Below are 19,263 nucleotides of genomic sequence, written 5' to 3' on the forward strand. Positions count from 1 at the left end.
GTTTCCACATCTGTAAGGTAGGGCCATAGCCTAGCCCCAGAGGCCACATGTCTCCTCTCAGGCTGAGACATGGTTCTCCCAAGTGCTTGTGCCCCTCCTCAGAAGTCAGCTCCTTCAGGTCTTCCCTGATCAACCTAACTGGACTTGTGACTAAAGAATGACATATTCTGGGCCTCCCTGGTGGCACAGGGGTTGAGCGCAGTGCTGTGAGGCTATCCGCAGCCTCTGCAGCACGAGTTCGATCCCCGGCTGGCCAGGGAGCTGACTCACATGGCACAGCAGACCTCTCCTGTCTCGCCCGCTGCTCCCCTCAGCAGTGTGTTTCGGTCAGTCTGCCTGTTCTATTCCCCACTCTGTCTCTGGTGAGTCCTCTCACCCCCCACACCTCTGGCCTGTGTCCCAGTTCTTGTATGCATAAATAAATAAATCTTCAAAAAAAAAAATAAAGAATGCCATATTCTTAGGACAGAAGGGACACGGGAAAAAGTAAATCACCCCAAGTGCCTTCATCTCTCAGAAGCAGCAGCCAGCTAGTGCAGTGTTCTCAGTCCCTGTGTTCATGGGTTCTCTGTGACTACTTTAACAGCAATGCTCTGTAATCAAAAGCTGGCATGTATTCTATTTTGAAGGAAAGTGAACTCCCAAAGACAAGGACCACCATGTTGCTGAAAGTATTTCTCTTGTAGGATCCCACAGGGTTGGATACAATGGCCTTCACTGCTGCTGCTCACTGACTAAAGCAGAACTGGAAAAAAAGAGGCGAGCCTTTTCTATGGATAGCAAGGAAGATGAACAAGAAGCTAAGAGACGAAAATCCAAGCTTCCCTCAAGTTCTACTTGATGACCCAATAACCAGTCTCCAGCATCTCTAAAGGTGACAGCACACACTTGGGGAAAAAAAACCACCTCTGTATTAGAGCCTGGGGGAAGCTGTCTGTTTGATACACTCTTGAAAAAAAGTGTTTCTCCCACAAGTGGCTTAGGAAGCTGCACTGTGCTCCTATGGGTCATCCCTAGACCTTGCGAATAGAGTGATGCAGGCAAACTGCTAGGACACAGTAGAACCTTGGTTACCAATTTGCAAACAGCAGACAATGAGAACAGAAGACAACCAGCTTTGTGCAAGGGAACTCAGTCAGGCTACCGCCTCTCCTCCCCCGAAACGGTGACAGGACAGAATCTCATACGCAGCATGATCCCAGTTCTCTCCAACTATTCCCATACAAACACATATTTGTAAATCTTGGGTAGGGAACAGAAAGAACAATTGAATCCTGGTCACATTCAATTATAGCAATTATGTATGAGATAGGTTTCTAATGTGATTATTTTTGTCTGCATTTATATATGACTTAAAAAATATTATTCTTTAGCCAATCCATCCATCCATCCATCCATCCATCCATCCATCCATCCATCCATCCATCCATTCATCCATCCAATAAAAGAATCTACATTTACACTATGCTGAGTGAATTTTAAACCCAAACCAAGAGTCATTCTCCAAGCTTAAAAAGTTCTACCTTTGCAACATCCATTAAGTAGTGAGGGGTGTGTGTGTGTGTGTGTGTGTGTGTGTGTGTGTGTGTGTGTGTGAATAGGGCAGAAGCTTTTATTCAGTGAAGAAATAGCTATGGTAGAACTAAGTTCTTTTATTGATTTATCTTATTCATTATTATCAACTAGTTATTCATTCTCTCTAAGCCTCAGTTGCAACAGCTCTAAAATGGGATTAATTCCTCAGAATTGTTGTGAATTTTAAGGGGAAAAAGTCTCCATAGAACTATTCTTGACGCTTGGCATAAAAAAGACATTCAACAATTGTTTCCTTAAAGAAAGTGATTCAAGAGCCAAATAAGACATCAGTGTAAAAAAACAATAACAGTACAAAACACAACAAAGCAAATACAGACAATTACAAATCAGAGCTATCCTGTAAGGGAGGAGGAGGGAGAGGGATCAGAGGGAGGGAGGAGCACAGAGGACTGAGGTGATGGTGTACAGGTGCCTTGGGGAAGTAAATTCCATGGGGACTACACCTGAGGGGGTGGGGGAAGCAAATATTGTTTAAAAATGAACAATGATGTAAAAAAATTAATTAAAAAAAAGAAAGTGACTCAAGAATCGTTTGTTCCTCAACACCCTATTCTAACACCTCACTGACCAGTCATAGTCTGTGAAGGTCATTTACTTCTTAGGACATGTTCTTGTTTTAATCCTCCTGTGAGCACCCCCCCATCTTTATTTTGACCCATGGACTGAACCATTTGAGAATGCGATTTGTATCAAAGTCAACTGTGAAGCTCCTGGAGCTAGTGGGAGGATGGATACATAAAGTCCTGTCAATAAATAAACACACAGACATCAAGGCTACCAGCTGTCATAATAACAAGACTTTATGCTTTCCTGGCTCCTGTCATCTTCGGGACTGAGAGCATTTAATGAATTAGTCTCGCTTGTAGTCCTCCTGGAGAAAAACACTGCTGTGTGTACTAGGAGCATCAAGGGAAACAGCCAGCGGTCAATCACCCTCGGGAACAGGTCAATCAGACCCTCAGAGCAGCTTTGTTTGTTGTTCCTATTCCTAAAAGGCAGTAATTGTGTCTTAGGAAAAAAATCAAATATTAAAACCAAAAGATAAAAATCCACTGTGATGCCGCTTCCTGGGAAATGAGTTATACCCCCAACACCTATGGCTCACTAGGACAAACTGTGTATATGTCATTTTATAGTTTCATGTAAAACCTATTTTGACAGCATTTGAAGAGACTGTTTACTAAAACAAACCCTTATTTTTAAGCATTTCAGTTGCTATTGATTATTTTAACTGTGAACGCAATCTTGTGTTTTCTCCTTTTAGGATCTCCTTTTAGGATTTAGGGAGCAGCATGAGGAGGGCATGTAGCAGGGGCGAGGGTGTCAGGTTTATAAAAGTGTTGCTTGGTACAGCAGGAGTGGAGCGGGATGAGGACACTCAGGAGCCGAGGGGGAAGCTGTGGGACATACAAGGAGAGAGGAACATGCAGATATCATAAGCAATTCTGACTTGACAAAGAGCCCTCTGGTAGCAAGAGGAGACTCACTAGAGACTTCAGTCCTCATCCCTTAGAGACTAGTCTGGGAGGTAGAGACCCCACCCCTCTTATCTGTTCCTGCTTTTACCACACTGCCTGTGGCCTTGAGAGCCAAAGGCTGCTCTTTCTGCCAAGATCTGACCCTTGCCAACCCTTCCAACCTCTCCCTCACCTGCCCTGATTGCCTCTGTGCTTCTACCCTGCCACACTGTTTGCATTCTCTAGGTCTTTGCCTGGTTGTGGGAGGCCTGGCATGCCTGCTTTCCTCTATTTCATTGGCTATCTAATGTTTTATCAATCAGTTTAGGCATCACCTCCTCCAGTGTTCCCTGATTTTCAGTCCCCAGACTATGCCCTCCACATATTTCCACAATACTTCATGCTTACAGTCTAGCTCATGGTGCTGCTATGCTGTTACCATTTTATGCCTACCTCCCGTCTAGACTCTGAGGGGCTGGGGCCAGTGGCTTAAACGTCAGGTGCTCAACAGATATTACTGAATAAAGTAAAGGTGGTCCCAGAACCAGCACACTGGTCCCAGCCAACCCTTGAGTATGACCAAAATACATGACGCACCACAAACAATCAAGGCAACTCAAATGCGTACACATCGTTCCATCTCCACCACCAGGCTCCAGGCTATCCTTGATCTCCTAGACCACGGCCACTATAATTATTTCCCACTGGGTACCACTCAGCAGACAGGTGATCTCCAAATATTAATGTGCTTTCCCATCTGCAATACTGCACAAACATTTGGGTCACTCTTAGAACACCATGGTTGACGAGGCCCTACATAAGCTAGCCATTGCCTAAGCCCCAGTCTCATTTTGCACTACTCTTCCCTTTGGTGCCTCCATCCCAGCCAATGAGGCTTCTTTCTCTTCTTCAAATAGCTCAAGTCTCTACTTGCCTGGTGATCTTCAGTCCTCATCCCTTAGGCCTCTGCTTAAGTGTCATTTCATCCATGTGACCTTGCGTCACAATCAGACCTAAACAGGTGTCATTTCATTCTCTATTATGGTACCTACCCTTCCCCCTACCCCCCACTCCCCAGCACTTCTTTGTACTTGGCAACTGTATTTTTTATTTTTGTGATCATTTGTTTGACAATGCTTTTTATCTTTCCAATTGAGGGGGGTGATCTTGCCCTAAGGGCATACTTGGAACATATTTTTGGTTGTAGCAACTCAGAGGGATGGATTTACTATCATCCAGTCGGTAGAGGCTGGGGAATGCTGCTAAACACCCTACAGTGCACAAGACAGCTCCCCACAACTTAAAATTGTAGGGCCCAAAATGTCAATAGTGATGAGACTAAAAAACCCTGCTCTATGCTGTAGGTTCTACAAAGGCAGGACCTTCCCTACTTTGTTTTATTGTATCTCCAGTGCTGGTGGAGTTTCCCTATTACTCTAAGCCTCAACATGGAGATGGGTGTTGGGATGTTTTTGAAACTACGTGACCACTGGGAGGGTACATCACAGCAATTAGAGCTAGTGCTCCTTAAAACGCTGGAACTGGAAAGAGGAGGCCCCTGCTGTGCCAGACATTACTCCTTTGGTTTCTGAGCTATGAGGAAATTGGGGTGTCTTGAGGGAAGGGGATGGAGCAACCTCAGGGGCTGGGGACTCTAAGAAACCCAGGACATGGCCATTTACCATCTTAAGAAGGTTTATAAAAATTATAATGACCTGCATGCCCCTACCAGGTGTACCGGCCAAAGGTCAGAACTGGACAGATAGCTGGGTGGACAGAAGACCAGGGACAGCAATGAAGTAGTTGGAGAGAGGAAAGGGACTAGAAGCTATTTCTATTGTCTTTATAGACAAGAGACTGTGCTCCCACACTTACTCAAACACACCTAGTAAGAGAAGCACGTGGTGTGGAGGGGGTACAGACACAACAAGGCCTGCAGTGGAGAGAAGGCTTGGGGAAGTGCATTAGTTTTGTTTTTTTTTTTTTTTTTTTTTTTTGCTGCTGCTGTTTTCCTCTTGAACCATTAAAAACCAATTTCCGAGAAACTGCAGCCTTTTCTCCTCAATGCTGTAGTAAAATACCTTCATTTAGATTCTAAAAGATCCAGAAGATATAGTTACCATTTGTGTGCCAGGAGGGACACATTCAGGAAGATGATCTGGATTGAGGAAAGCTCTGACATCCAAATAAGCATTCTCTCCCCAGAGCAGATCACTGTGTTCTCTGGCTTTGTGAATAGAGATAAAAAGAGGAAAAGCGACACGGAAGAGTTTTCATCTGGCTTACCTTTCCCCACCTGACCTTTCATCTAGCAAGGCATCAAGACTCCAGTGACAATCTCAACAGCTATCAGCTCATATCACATGGTAGTTAGAGACCTTCCCAGAGCACATTACTGGTTCCACCACCTTCTGTTTGAGGAGAGACTCAGCTGGGCTAACCGGCTCTGATAGCAGAGGTTGGATTCTGGAGAGGCTTTTAGCAACCACATACCCATGAGAGAGTCACATCCCCTGTACGACTTGTCCTTATGGATTCTTGCCACTGCTCTGAACTTAACAAGCTCAAGAATTCTCCACCCACCCATCTCCCCCCAAAAACTCCTATCTCTTGTCAATACAATCACCATTGTTCAATTGTCTGGGTTCCAAAACTTGGAGCCTTTCCTCCACAATACTTCCATTTCCCTGGGGACTATTCCAAGCCAGCTCCTTCTTCTCATGCCCCTACTGGACCCCCAGCCTCTGCACTCTTAGCACACAACCTTGCCTATGTTATAGAGGGTACTAACGCCATCAAGAGTGAACTGCTTGATCTTCCGACCCCTGACCCCTAGCCTAACCCAAAGCTAAATAAATCCAGGACTGCCCCAGTCTAGCCTCCTGCCTGGGGTCTCTATCCCACCTTCTCCCTCTCCTTCCAGTTCATGCTCCATTAAATATTCTACCTGTACTTTCCTCTCTGCCCGGCTTGGCTTTATCACCTCAGCCCTCAAGCATGATCAAGTTTCACTCATTCTTAAAAAACAACCCACAGCTTCGCACATCCTGCTACAGCTACTATTCCAATCATCTCTTGTCTCTTTGCCAACAAAGCTACTAAGAATGAAAGGCTACACTTCTGTCTCCACATCTTCATAATCATCATCCAGCCATTGCTGCAATTCTCTGACTTCTCTAGCACTCTGACCTCAAATTTCCTTCCCTCCTTAATGCCAGTGGCTTTTAGTTTCATTTCACTCATCTGCTACTATGGCCACACATTGGACCCAGATCACTGGAACTCTTCTCTGCTTGCCCCTCACCTGGACTACCACCACCGTCTCCTGACAGTCACTCTGTCTCTGCTGAAAAATCTACATGACTCTACCTCTCCTATGGGGAACAACAAGGTATTCGGCCCAGGAGGCAGCCGCACAAGGTTTCTATCCAATCTCTCATCTCACCTCTGCAACCTGACATTTCCTGTTCTGATGTTACTGTGCTATTTGTAGGTTCCAGTTCTCCCTGCCATCTCTCTCCTTTTTTTTTTTTTAAGATTTATTTATTTATGCATACAAGAACTGGGGTACAGGCCAGAAGTGTGGGGGATGAGAGGATTCACCAGAGACAGAGCGGGGAACAGAACAGGTAGACTGACCAAAATACACTGCTGAGGGGAGCAGCAGGAGAGACAGGAGAGGTCTGCTGTGCCATGTGGATAGCTCCCTGTCCGGGGATGGAACTCGTGCTGCAGTGGCTGCTGACAGCTTCACACGTTGTGTCTTAACCCGTTGCGCCACCAGGGAGGTCCTCCCAGCCATCTCTTGCGCCTCCTAGGCTTTCCTCTGCTGGAAGAGCCCAGGAGACTTCGCTTTTTGTCTGCAAAGATGTTCCCTTCTTTGCAAATGTCTACAAGACATTTATCTTCACATCCCAGCCCAAACACCACCTCCCGGGAAGACTTCCCCCATGGGACTCCTTCTCCCATGCTTCCCAGCATGGGAGCCATTACAGCAGCCATCAGACCGTACTAATACCAGTGAGCAGGAACCCTTCTCATTCAGCTCCGATCTGAGCCCTGGGTGCAGGCCTGGCCCAACACGGGCTGCAGTGGACATTATGAAAGGAATGGAGGAATGAGCTCCATAGATGCCCTGTCCTCTGTATATGAATGAGGTCAGAGGAGATTGGGCTCTTGAATTAATTGAACCTCTTCTCTTTTCATCCTGGCCCAGAGCCCTATCTGTATGATTAAATTCCTTAATAGAATCTGCCCTGGCCAAGCACCACATATAAATCCCTCGGTATTAAGTAGTGGAAAAGCTTCCAAGTGCTTAGAGAAGAAAGAGATTGGCTTCAGAGATGGCAAGTGGGAAGAGTGATAGATGGAGAGATGTCCATCTCCTTCAGAGGTTCTAACTACCTGGAAGAATTGATGGTTGCTTCATACTCAGACCAGTTATGTGTTTAGCATGGGGTTAGTCACTAAGAGAGAGGACAACAATTAAAATAGCCTATGTTTGTTTTTTTTTTTAAGATTTATTTTTTTAAGATTTATTTTTATACAAGAGCTGGGGTACAGGCCAGAGGCATGGGAGGGTGAGAGGATTCACCAGAGACAGAGCAGGGAACAGAACAGGCAGACTAACTGAAATACACTGCTGAGGGGAGCAGTGGGCGAGGCAGGAGAGGTCTGCTGCGCCATGTGGGATTCTCGCTGGCCAGCCAGGATCGAACCCGCACTGCAGGGGCTGCGGACAGCTTCACAGCACGGCGCTCAACCTGCTGCACCACCAGGGAGGCCCAGCAGCCTATGTTTTGGGATCACTTTCTATATGCCAAGCACAGTTCTGTGGAGTGGGCGTCACCGTTATTATTTACATTTTACAGGGAAGAAAATGGGCTCAATGTCACCCAACTAAAAAGTGCTCCAGGGACCTCCCTGGTGGCCTAGGGGTTAAAGACAGCACTATCAAGCTACTGCCAGCCACTACAGCGCGAGTTTGATCCCGGGCTGGCCATGGAGCTACCCACATGGCGCAGCAGACCTCTCCAGCCTCGCCCACTGCTCCCCTCAGCAGTGCGTTTCAGAACATTTGCCTGTTCTGCTCCTCACTCTCCGGAGAATCTTCTCACGCCCCGCACTTCTGGCTTGTACCCCAGTTCTTGTATGCATAAATAAATAAATCTTTAAAAAATAATAACAACCAAACCAAGTATTTAAAAAATAAAAAACATAAAAACAAAAAGTGCTCCAATGCTGTCATCTTTCTCTAATCTATTCACCCTTTGTCTTTACTATTCTCATCACTCCCTCTTCGAAAATAAACTTCTGCCAGACTGTCTCCCCTCTCTCACAATTCCTGCTCTTCATCCCACTATTCTTGCCACCACTACATGCAAACACAGACACTACCCTGTCCTGTCCTCCTCCTCTGCAGTCAGCCCAAAGAGAGGACCCTCCCCCTCACAAGGGAGTCCCTCCCCCTGTGTCCACTCATCTCAGGATGCTTACATTCAGAATTATCCTCCGGCAATCTAAAACTCACACTCAGCCAGACCCTTTCATTGCCTTATAAATGTGCTCAATGTCTCCCATCAAAACAGAATGAGACCACCTCAACTCTTTATCCCAGTCAGATCTCTAGAAAGACTTGTTGGTACTGTATTTGTAACTTATTTGTACTTCATTTCCACAATTTTTCATTCTCTCTCTACCAATTACAGTCTGTTTTTTTGTTTTTTTGTTTGTTTGTTTTTGTTTTTGGCCCACCATGTCTCTGAAGTTCTTGCTTAAATCACCTGGGATCTCCATATTCCTAAAGCCAAGGACTTTTTCTGGTCCTCATTCTATTTATTAAAAGGTATTTTTTATTGATTTATACATACAAGAACTGGGGTGCAGTCTAGAGGTGAGGGGGTGAGAGGATTCACCAGAGAGATAGTGGGGAGCAGAGCAGGCAGATCTACTGAAATACACTGCTGAGGGGAGCAGAAGGCGAGTCAGGAGAGGTCTGCTGCGCCTTGTGGGCAGCTCCCTGGCCAGGCAGGGATTGAACTCATGCTGCAGTGGCTGGTGATAGCTTGATAGTGCTGAGACTTTACCCCTTGTACTGCCAGGTAGACCCCCTGGTCCTCATTTTAATTGACTTCTCGGCAGCACCTGTGCTTATTTTCTTCAGGAAAACACTCTGTTCTTGGCTTTCTACACATTTCCATTTCCATTTTCATTTCTGTCTCTTTTTCTCTGCCTACTTTTCAGGCTCTCCTTCCTTTCTTCAAAGTTAATCCTTCTCTTCTAAGCCTATTTTCTCTCCCAAGGAAGTCTCATCCATACCATAGTTTCAGTTACCCCTAGATCGGGATGACTCACAGAGGTGTATCTCCTGCCAAGACCTCTCTACTGCTAACTGCCTGTTGAGCCAGCTGTCCTCTGATCCTCCGCTCAGCTGGCTCAAAGGCACCTCAACTAAAACAGGGTTGGGGTTGAACTCATAACATTTTCCACAAAGGCTGGTTTTCTCTGAGTCTCTTATCTCATGAAATGCTACCACCCTCCCGGTAGCAACTGTACCACTGCTACAAGCCTGGGACTCATCTTCAAGCCTTCCTTCTCAATTCTCATATCCAAACCACCACTTGTCCATTCCACCGTCTAGAACCTCTCAACTCCATTTACTTCTACTACTACAAACAACTCAGTCTAAACACTTGTCATGTCTACCTGGACTTCCAGAAGAGTCTCCTGACAGGTCTTCCTGGGTCCACTCTTGACTACCACACATATATTGCCCACATGAAATAGCCAGAGTAATCTTTTTGAAACAGAAAATCTGACCATGTCACCTTCCTACTTAAGTATTTCAGTGATTGCCTATTGTTTTAGAATCAACAACAAAAGCCTTCATCTGAGTGATAAAACTCCTCATGTTCTCAATCCTTTCTACTTTTTCTGTTCATCTCATGTTTCTCCCTTTCCCTCTATATACCCCAGTGCGCTGGATTTTAGTACCTCAAAAGCTGGTATCCTCCTCAGCCAGGACTTTTGCTTATTCCTGGAATGTCATCTCCCTGCTTCTAAACTCCCCTCATCTCTTTAGCTCCTACTCATTCTTCAGGTTTTAGATCAATAATCCCAGGTCCTGAGTGGCTCCAGACCTCCTATTAAACACTCTTAGAATGCCATGTGCCTCCACTTTGTAGTTCTTATCACAGTGTCTTTTTACATTAACTCTGTGACAAACTTGCTTCCCCTGAATGACTTCAAGTTCCATGAAGGCTGGAGCTTTGAGTGTTTTGTCTTGGTTGTCTTCTCCTCAGCATTGTAACCTCAGTGACATTCGATAAATAATCTCTGACATCTTGAAAATGCTATCCTCGCTTTCAACCCAGCTCTAACTACTTTTTGGCCTCATTTCACCAGTGAAATTGCCCTTGCTAAAGACATCAACAATCTCCAAGCTGCCAAAAACTGCACTCCTGTGGAGCCCTGATGTTCTACCAGCTGGACCAAGGGGTTCCTGCACTAAAATAGAATCCTGGTAGTCTTTCCCCAATTCATAGGGAAAATATGAGTCGACAGAGTATTCATAATGTAAAACTTTATTTTTTAAAGTTTTCTTACAATTTGGTATTTAGTAATCCATGTAGAGCTTCTCCGACTCAAAATTATATATTAATTCAAAATTATATATTCAGCCATTTTAATACATAGTTTATGGTGGCCTCCGAAGACCACCATTATATCTATGGGTTTCGTGACATGAACAAGTTTTTGAGACCCACTGGCCAAAGAAAAAAGTTTTAGTCCTCTGATTTGCTCTCCTGGTAGTATCTGGTGCTATTTATCATGTTGTACATGCACATCAGCAACCAGAATTTATTGAGCACATATTATATTTTCCTACAGCCTCTTGTCCCTATTTTTCCCATGGCATTTATGGCCTTCTCCTGTGATCTCTGCAAGTTCTGGGAAGGCATGGGACCATGTTTTTCCTTTTTTCTCTCCCCAATCGGCTCGCACTCGGCCCAGGCCTGTGGATCATGTTTATCCCATGCAGGCATAGTAAGTGAGGGAATGAACAAAAAGGTGAGTCGAGCTTGAATGTTCACCCCCAGTCCACCTACTCCTCTGCCCTGTTGCTTCCTAGCTGAGAAACTAAGACACAGGGGTTTGACACAACCGAAATGTTGATGTCATATAACCAAAACAGCATATGTTGTTACTTTAAAAAAAAGAAAATGAATCTCATAAAAACATAACAGTTTTCTATGTCTTGTGCTTGTGTGCTTCACTTTTAATATCTAATCATCAAATTCTGTTTATTTTACAATCCCCCCCATCACAATGATTGACTATTTTATGGGAATATAAACAGTTTTATTCTGTAAGAACTTAAAAATGCCATGTATTATGTCTGTGGGAGAAGTCTGTAAATGATGATATTGCTGATGGTGTGGATCTTTAAACACTCCATATTCAATGGTGACTGGTGCCTTTGCCCAAGCTGTTCTCTTAGCCACTTCAGATTGTTCTCCTAAGCTTGTCTGTCAAAACCATACCTAATCTTCAAGGTCCAGTTCAAAAATCACCTCCTCCAAAACACTTTCATACTCTACCAGAATTACCTGGGCCAGCCTCTGCCTCCCTTTAGCCCCTTGATGTGATGGAATGTGATGTATCTGACGGCATGTGATGGCGTGGGATGGCATATTTACTTCTTTGGTCTGCAGGGTTCTATGCACGATGTTGTGGTCTCTCTCCCACATTGCCTGTGGGCAACTTGATCCCAGCCACCAAGTCTTGCCATCTTTCTGTCCATCCATCCTTGAACAACAGACATTTATGAACTGAAGTGTATTAGACTTCAGCCTAACACCTTTCCATTACCTAATACGTAACGTAAACATCATTTTCAGGTTTTATAAGTGACTTTTATTTTGTTTTACATTTGGGCCATCTGGCTCTCCCCCTCCTGGCTAGGTTCTGGCACCTTAGCAGAGAACCCAACAGAGGTATATAGAAGAAGCAACTGAATTTTGTGTTCCAGGATTTATTTGGGGAAAAATTCAAACTGTTTCTTTTTGAAGTGAAATGGGGGTCAAGGGTGAGCCCTAGCAGTGAGCTGCGTGGGAAGAAAAAGGTTTGCAATGAGAGAGGCTCTCAGCTCTCAGGCTGCTTTTGCCAGACAGCAAACAGACCCGGGGCCAGGAGACTGCCTGCTCACCTTCCTCCTTGGGTGCAGACACAGGGCCTCATCTGCCAGTCCTCACAGCCCTCCACACCACTAGCATCTGGACCAAAGTGGGGATCTCCTCTCCCCACTCCTTCCCTCTCCTCCCCTTCCCTCCCTCTCTTTCCCTGTCCCCATCCCCTGCCCCGAAATCATACTCCCAGTCTGTTCAGCCCCAGTCTTTATGCACACACAGAGAGCAAGAGAGGTGGAAATCCAAACCAAGAATGGTGACTGCTTTGTCCCTGACCCCTGAACAAACCCACCCACACTGCAGAGATGCCCATTCATCCAGCAAGGCATGTAATGCTCCAGCACATGCTGTTAGAACCCAAACTGAACCCAAGGGTACCTGTGAGATGCTGTGGTGCCCATGCTGCAGGTTACTGTGCAGAGAACAGAAAGTCACTGAAGGGAGAGCTGGGCTCCCACACAGATCTCACCAAGCCATTAAAGGAGGTAATGGAGGCAGGGTAAGTGGAACATAGAAAGTTCTCAATGAAGGCATCCCACCTAACAGTGCTGGAGGACCCCATCTTCTCTGGTTAGAAGCAAACCTTCCTTCCACTGCTTTTGCTGTTCTACAGCCCATGCTACCTGAAGGGGGGGGGGCAGCGCCTAATACATGCCCCATCCCCTCTGTGCACCCCTTGGCTTTCAGACTGGGTGATATGCAGAAGGGAATTCTGGATGGGGGAGGAAAGGAAACCCAGCTGGGCATACTGCTGGACTGCTGGACGCTACTCAAAGGGGCATTTAGGAACACAATGATTGATGCTGTGACAACTGCAGCACAACCTTCCTTCCTCTTCCTGGGAATACAGCCGGAGACCCCAGAGTAATTTTCTTCTTCTTCTCTCCTTTCTGAGATCCAAATGCAACACCAGAAATAAATTTCCTACATATTTTCTGCCCTCTGTGATAGCCAACCTCAGAGTCTCCCCAGCTCCTTTACCTAATGCTTTATCCTCCAGGTGAACATCTGGGCAGTAAAAGAGGGGTCGTTTCTATTTCTTCATATTATTTTCAAGACTAGAGGTTCATATCTTGCCTACCCAGTTCAAAGAGTTATCTGAAGATACACACACACACACATACACACACACACACACACACACACACACACACTTTTTAAGCACGCCTGCTTATTTCAAAGGAATTCTGGATGGCTCAGGACCTTGTGCAGTCTCATAGCCCTTTAGCCTCTATTCCAAAGGGAACCTCTCAAGCAACTGGGGTGGGGTGTCGTTCCACATTGTTCAGCTGAAGAAGAGCTTGAGCAAAGGGCAAAAAAGAGAAGGCTTTTTAAATAGTTAGTGCACGCACATGGTTCACCTTTGAAAAGGTACAAAAGGGTTTATATGTCTAGTCTCCCTAGAGGCTACAGATACTGTCACACTTTGTGTATATGGGGATGCATATATAAGCCAATAGCTTGCGGAATTCTCTTTCTTCCTCCTCTTTAATAAGACGAACAGTAGCATATTATAAACTCTCTAAGCATGATTTCCACCTAGTCATATGTCTTGGCAATCATTTCATATCAATTTTTTTTTAAAAAAGATTTATTTATTTATTTATTTATTTATTTATTTATGCAAGCACTGGGTACAGTCAGAAGCGCGGGAGGGTGAGAGAATTCACCAGAGCCAGAGCGGGGAACAGAACAGGCAGACGGATAGAGTACACTGCTGAGGGGAGCAGCGGGAGGCAGGAGAGGTCTGCGCGCCATGTGGGACCCTCGCCTGGCGGCCGGGGATCGAACCGGCGCTGCAGAGGCTGCAAGCAGCTTCACAGCCCAGCGCTCAACCGCTGCGCCACCAGGGAGGCCCTCATTTCATACCAATTATAGAGTATTCCCTCCAATTCATTTTTTAAAATGAATGAATAGGACAGTATTATTCTAAAAGTACCATAAGAGGTCCTCCCTGGTGGCGCAAGGGGTTAAGACACAACTTATGAAGCTGTCCGCAGCCTCTGCAGCATGAGTTCAATCCCCCGGCTGGCCAGGGAGCAACCCACATGGTGCAGCAGACCTCTCCTGACTCGCCCGCTGCTCCTCTCAGCAGTGTACTTTGGTCAATCTGCCTGTTCTGTCCCTCACTCTGTCTCTGGTGAATCCTCTCACCCCCCCACACCTCTGGCCTGTGCCCCAGCTCTTGTATGCATAAAATAAAATAAATCTTTAAAAAAATAAAAGTACCATAAGATAATTAACCAGTCCTCAAATGATGAGCATGTAAGTTGTTCTTTCATAGATCAAACAAGGGTGTAATGTGTGTGTGTGTGTGTGTATGTCTTTATTGCCCATATGCAAGTATAATAGCAAATTAAAGAAATGAAATCAGATGGCAAGGACATTTCTAATTTTGTTAGGTATGTCTAAAATACCCTCCAAAGAAACTGTACCAATTTACTCTCTCACCAGCAATCTGAGAAAGTGCCTGTTTTCCCAGAACCTCAACAGTTTATCAATCTTTCTGGCGCTTGCTAATTGAAAGGTAAGTATGTCATTTTAATTGGCACTTTACATATTACAGAGTTAATTCTTTGTGTATGATTTAAAGTCAAGCCCTTAAAAGGAAGAAACAGTCTCCTGTTTTAGCAGGCCAGTGCTTTTCCTAAAGTCCAACGGGGTTACAAATGTCTCTAGTATGTAAAAAATGACAATTTTGATTCACAGTGGCTCTGGATTTTCTATGTCTGTTCTTAATGGCAGGAGAATGACCCTGTGGACGGAGCAGAGCCTTTAGAACCAGAGAGACCTGGGTTCCAAACGCAGTTCTGCCACTTTACTAAATTTATAATCTTAGCAAATTGTTTAACCTCTCCCAAACTCAGTCTCTTCACACAAAGTATGGGGATAACAATACTGATTTTACAAAACCTTGTGTCTGGCACATAGAATGTGCTTAATAAATGGTGGCAGGTTTCATTAGTGCTAATAATCATCAGGCCAGATTTTAAACCTCAGGGCACTTTTCACAATTGACAGGATCTGGAATGGGCCAGTCAGGGCCAAATGGCTCTTTTGTTAAGTGGCCACCCAGGGGATTCCCAATTCCTCCTCTGATCCACTCCGGCCTTATTTCTAAGTTAGCATGAGACTGAAATGCCACATTGGGCCTCTGGGGGGAAGTTCCTGTGCCAGGCCCCCCTGTTGCTAAATGAAGTTTCTTCTCTGACCTGCGTGCTCTCTGGCCTAAGAGGAGTTCATTTCCAATTACCATGGGCAGAAGAGAGAGCCTCAGGCAAAACATAAGGGGCTTGTCTCACCAGCATGGGCGCCTACTTGCCATTACCCAGGCATTATTTTTGATGAGGCTACTAAATAAGTTTTTCTACCAGAAATACATGAAATACCCATAACTAGTGTTTCTATCTAGACATGTGACACCCTCCCTTCTACCAAAAAGGAATTCAGAGACTTTCCCCACTCACACAGTGCACCCCCACTTCATCCCTCAGGATAGTAGAAATCATGGCCATGCTCCCTAAAGCTGTAGCAAATGCCACAGCTGAACTTGGGGAGCCACCATTTGATTCTTCCCCGAGTGCCAATATGCCTACCTATCTCCCTAGACTAGTTTAGATCCGCTTAGACTGGAACTTCCGGAGAGGGGGCTGAGCAATTTATAACACCTTCGGAAAATGTACCTCTGCTCTCTCTTTCCCTTGGCCCACTTCCGTCGGTTTGAAGGAAAAGGGCAGGATCCAAATCTATTTCCAAGTACTTTATTAGTCCAGAAAGGAAGCTGTCTTTCCCCGAGGAATCCAAATCCCGGTACCTCCAAGGCAAAGTGAGCACGTGGGAATAGAAGTGCCTCCATCATTGTTTGTCTCATGGCAGAAAATGTGGGTCTGGCTCAGACACCCGGGGACCTGGCAGGGCACTGAGATCCCACTGCATAGATGTCAATCCCTGCCGCTTACACTGCTGCCGCCTTGCAATCTGTCCCCCAGCCCTGTGACTGAGAACCCCCCTTCCTCACAACACACGCGCTCTATATTCCTACGCGGACCGTCCAGTCAGGGCTGGGGGCGGATCCCCAGCTAAGCAGACTGCAAAAAGAGATGCGTGAAAATGTCTCAACTGACAGGGGCAGCCCTCCATTTGGATACCTGCCCCCAACTACTCCCTGCCGTGTCAAACTTGCCCAGAAGGGCAAACTTCAGGGCCCTACAACTCCATCCAGAGAAAAAGAATGCCCAAGAGGGGCAGACATGCACGGCTGGTGTATGCAGCCCAAGAGTATCACAGAGAACACACATGTCCTCCCCCCGCAACACCTCTGCCTCGGGAGGTGCAGAGGACTAAGGAAGCCGCCCCCCCCCCCCCCGGCCCCATGCACAGGTGGTCTCCCTGCGCCTCCCGCGGGGCCTTCCAGCCGCCCACCACGGCCAGACTCGGGGTGCAGGGGTCCCAGCGCAGCGGAATTCGGGGCTTCTCTTGACACTGCTTTCCGCCTGCCCCTAGTCTTCTACTTGGGCCCAACTCTCTTTCCAGCCACTGAGTGCAGGCTCCGAGGTGGCCTCCGAGCTGTGCGCCCTCGGCCCTGCGGGATGGGGGTGCGGGACGACGGCTCGGGGGCCTCGGAAGGAAGCGGGCAGTGACCGGGCGAGTCCGGTTTCTCTGAAAGTCAGGCAAGGGGTCCGGCCCCGGCTGTCCCGGACCCCGCCCCGCGAACATCTCTGCGCCCTCCTAATTTTGTCAAACTTCAGAAACTGCCCAGCAAACCCAGCTTGGCCCAGGGGCGCCCGCGAGCTCAGACCAACCAGGACCACAGACCCGCGGCGCCGGGCCGGCCGCCCGCCTGCCCCGCGCGCCCCCGGGGCTCCCAGCCCGGCCCGGCCCGGCCCGGCCCCCGCTCACTCACGCGCTCCGGCCGGTCCCGCGGCGCGCGCAGCCAGGCCGGCCCCGGCCACCGCATGGCCCCCAGGCGCTGCCGCCGCGCCCGTGCAGGGTCCGGTCGGGCGCACGACGGCACCGAGTAGGTCGGCGGGTACAGCCCCGAGGCGGGGACGCCGCGACCCACGGCAGGGCCAAGAGGCCGGCGGCGCCACCCCGCTGCGCCCGCCCTGGGCACGGACGCCCTCCTCGGGGCTCACGTTCCAGCGGCGGAGCGGGGCAGCCGAGCGCCCCCCCGGACCCGGACCCGGACCCAGACCCACCCCAGCCCCGCACGGTCGAGCGCGGGCGGGTGGAAGGAGGCGGCCCAGGCGCGCTTACCCGGGTGTGAGGCGCCCTCGAAGGTCCGCCCTGGCCGGGCACAGCCACCCGCGGGGTCCTCCGCCCGCCTCCGCCCCGCCCCTTCCTTCTTCTCTGCGCTTCGGGGGACCCTCGGCGGGCGCGGAGCCGCGCGCTAGCGGGGGCCCCTGGCGGAGCAGCGCGGCTCCAGCAGCGACTCCCGCGTCCGCCCGGCGTCCACAGGGTCTGCCGCGTCCTTCGGGCCCGGCTGGGGAAGCCCACGTGAGGCTCCTGCGCCCGCCCCGGCGCGGCGGAGACTGGCCCTGCCCGGAGCCGAGAGGCGCTTCGCCCCTCCAGGTGGCCGGCGCCGGGGGCAGGTGCCGCGACCTGATTGGCGCGGGCCGGGGGCTGGGTGAACCCCCACCGCGAGGCTGCCGCCCCACGGCCAGGGGAAGGGGTGGAACAGCGCGGGCTAGTGCCCTCCGTGGAGCTTTCCTTTAACTCCATAACCTTTTTCTTAAATAATAAAAATGCAGACTCGGGAGTTGGGCATCCTAGGAAGGTCTAGTGCAGGGGCCTTCGCGTGCTGCACAGCGGGCCCAGCACGGGAAATCCTGAGAATGAGCGTCTTAAGGACCAGGGTGTGTCGCTGTCCACTGGACTTTGCCTCGAGAGCCGCCTGAAAGGCTCGTCAGTTTTCCTATTTCCAGCCCTGGAAGTCCAGGGATACCCCGGTGTCCCCACTCTTTAGGGGTACTCCGTCCTCAAGGTGGGGCAGGGAAAGAGTCCCTGAATAATCAGAGCTGTGACAGCAAAATTTGGCTAGAAAGGGACAGCAATGTCCTTCTCCACTCCACCCCCCAACATGAAGACAAAACGTTCAACGTGGTTGAATGTTAAGGAAAGATTTCTCGTCTAACATTCTCTTTTAATGTTTTAACATTCTACGAGATGCTTATGTGCTGGGCCCCAAACAAGATCTGACGTCAGGAATTCAGGTCTGCTAGAAGAACAAAACAGAAGGAAATGGATGGAAAACAGACACGTGTGGCCTCTCCAAGGCATCTCAATATGGAAATTTTACTGTTTTATTCTGTTCATGTGCCTCCTCCTGGCCCTGCTCGCCTAAGCTCCACGGAAGACAGAGGTGGGGAGTAGGAGATGGGGGATGGGCCTGCCAGGTTAAGGTTCTTGGAGAGATTGACTGCACATCAAATATATTTTCTTTTTGAATAATCCGCTAGATCCAAAGCAAAGGTGGACAATGTATAAATTTAAGAAAACTCAACCTAGGTTCAACTAGTAAAGACGGGGAGTAAGGAATTTAGCCCTAGGACAACCATTATTTTTACTAAGGCGCTATTAAAAAAAAAAAAATCTAAAGGCAAGCCACCCACCATCATTCCAGCAGGTTTATTGTTCCAACACCACCTTTCCCCTGTCTTCACAGGTTTTAAATTTTGGCCTCAGATTTTCATGTGCTACCTTTTCTCACAGTCAGATCTATACTTATATTCCTCCCTCCTCTTATTTCATCTCAAAGGCAAAACAGTGAAATATGAAAAGATGTTATTTTGTTAATAAACCATTGCACAGAAAGGTGAAAACAATGTACATCTACAGCTTAACAAATCATCATGACCCAAACCACCTAGGAAACTGCACTGCCACAACCTGGGAATCACTACACACACACACACACACACACACACACACACACACACACACCCTTTTCATAAACTCACACACCCACACTTCCTTTTTATAAACTCTTTCCTTCTCCCTAAAGCAATAGTTATCCGGACCTT

The 19,263-nt window shown here is 47.8% G+C and overlaps 1 protein-coding gene across 1 annotated transcript in view; it reads right to left on the minus strand.

Annotated features, from left to right (window-relative positions):
• The window catches only part of FAM163A (family with sequence similarity 163 member A), a 74,613-nt gene extending 57,018 nt beyond the window's left edge, over window positions 1-17,595 (minus strand). Inside the window, exon 1 of the mRNA XM_037506364.2 lies at window positions 17,498-17,595. The gene's annotated coding sequence lies outside the window, so the exon portion shown is untranslated. The remainder of the gene's footprint in view (window positions 1-17,497) is intronic.
• Window positions 17,596-19,263: the final 1,668 nt, after the last annotated feature.

This window comes from Talpa occidentalis, unplaced genomic scaffold (assembly GCF_014898055.3).
Source record: "Talpa occidentalis isolate TD23 unplaced genomic scaffold, MPIMG_talOcc4v2.1 talOcc4.12, whole genome shotgun sequence".
In the NCBI taxonomy this organism is placed as follows: domain Eukaryota; kingdom Metazoa; phylum Chordata; class Mammalia; order Eulipotyphla; family Talpidae; genus Talpa; species Talpa occidentalis.